Source organism: Anastrepha obliqua, chromosome 6 (genome assembly GCF_027943255.1).
Source record: "Anastrepha obliqua isolate idAnaObli1 chromosome 6, idAnaObli1_1.0, whole genome shotgun sequence".
In the NCBI taxonomy this organism is placed as follows: domain Eukaryota; kingdom Metazoa; phylum Arthropoda; class Insecta; order Diptera; family Tephritidae; genus Anastrepha; species Anastrepha obliqua.
Window position 1 is genome coordinate 49130240 of NC_072897.1, and position 2160 is coordinate 49132399.

The window sequence follows — 2160 nt, forward strand, 5'->3', positions numbered from 1 at the left end:
TGGCAAAGCGGCCATGGCGTTGCGCTTGCTGTTGCTTTTGCGTCTATCAAAGTACATATCGTGTTTTTGTAAGTACAATATTAGGAATATCGACTGGTGAAAGACAAAAGTACACGGAAGCAAGAAGGGAGAGCTGTGCTCGCGCATATACATATGCATGAATGTATGAACGTGCATGGATGTAGTAACATATGAATACAATTATTTTGTAGGAAGTTTAGAAGGCAAGTAGGTATATATGTATGTATATATGCTAGGACATAATACATACATAGAGCAGAATTGTTTTTGCACTTGTTAGGAAGAAACTCGCTAGTGCGTATGTGTATTTGTCTTGTAAGAATGTGATGTGCTGTGCCTTGTGTACATACATAAGTCAAGGTTATTTGGGCATACATGCATATGTACATATGTATGAAAGGAAGATGATGTTCTTGCGCTTGTGCATTATTGTTTTTCATATACAAATGTACATACCTACATATGTATGTAAATGCTGTCGAATACATAAACTATAAATTGACATACAATATAAAATAAGTGTTGATTTATCTTAAACCGTTTTTTTTTTTCTTAATGCAAATACCTCCTATTGACATGTACATACATATTATGTATGTATGTATATTGTCATATACCATCATTTATGTACATATAGAGTATACGTTCATTTATGAATGTATGTAATGAAAAACTTCATGAATTACTTTCAGAACTTTATTAAAATTAATTCGCGTCGCGCGCATGCACAAAACCTTGGTTCACAACGCAGGCGCAGAAATAAACGCACTGCGTATTTATCCTCCCCATGTGACCGGCATCAATTCTCGGCGCCAATTTTTTTTTTTTTTAAATGTGTTTTTTTTTAATGTAATCGTAAAAAATTTTTAATAAATTTTATGTATCCGCTTATCATTTCAAAAGTAACAAAATGGTAAAAAAATAAGCAGTCGAAGAAATAAATGCACCGCCTATTTTTCCTCGCCACAAGTTAGACTCGAGTTCAATTCCCGGCGCAAACTTTTTCTTATACATTTTTTTTTTTAAATCGTTTTTTTTTAATGTAATTGAAAAAAAAATTATGTTATAAATTTTACGTATTCGCTTATTATTTCAAAAATACGAAAATAGTAAAAATTTAATTAGTTTAATGTATTTATCCTCCCCACGTGACTCGCCATCAATTCTCGGTGGAATTTTTTTTTTTTCGTTTTTAATTTTTATTTTTTTAATGTAATCGTAAAAAAATTTGTAATAAATTTTATGTATCCGCTTATCATTTCAAAAGTAACAAAATGGTCAAAAAATAAGCAGTCGAAGAAATAAACGCACCGCCTATTTTTCCACGCCACATGTTAGACTCGAGTTCAATTCCCGGTGCAAACTTTTTTTTATAAATTTTATTTTTTAAAATCGTTTTTTTTTTTTTTTTAATGTAATTGAAAAAAAAAATTATGTAATAAATTTTACGTATTCGCTTATTATTTCAAAAATACGAAAATAGTACAAATTTAATTGGTTTAATGTCGAGGTGAGAAATTGTGTTGTGTTGTGTGTTGAGGTGAAAGATGTGTGGTGTTTCTAATGTTTGTGTGTTGAGGTGAAAGATGTGTGGTGTTTCTAATTTTTGTGTGGGCAAAAGTCAGTGAGGTGTCTATAAACTCGGTGTGCTAAATGACCTTATTACAAATCTTTCAGATCTCAATTGTACTAAAAAAAGCTTACAGTAACATTTGCACCTTCTCATTGCATTAACATTCTCTGCTAATAGTGTTGAATGGCATGTTAAGTAGTGATGTTGAGGGAAAATTTACTTATGTTAGTAATATAGGTGAATCTGTCAATGATATATGTGCAATATCTCGGGGCATATTGAAACATGCGTCTGATTTTATAGTGGACAATAAAACATGGTCTGATCACATGCCTATTATTTTAAAAATGCAATTGCCTGCAAGAAAATCAGCTTCAATATGCAAGACGAACTTGTTACCAAAAATTGGTTGGGGATGAATTACGAGCAGAATTGTATAACAAGAAACTTATTAGTAACCTACAGAAAAAGAAGTATGTAAAAAAAGAGCTAGATCTTGAAGATTTAACTGAAATAACACTGTGGTACAAAAAAAAAAGTCGCAAAAAAACTTTGGATCGGACATG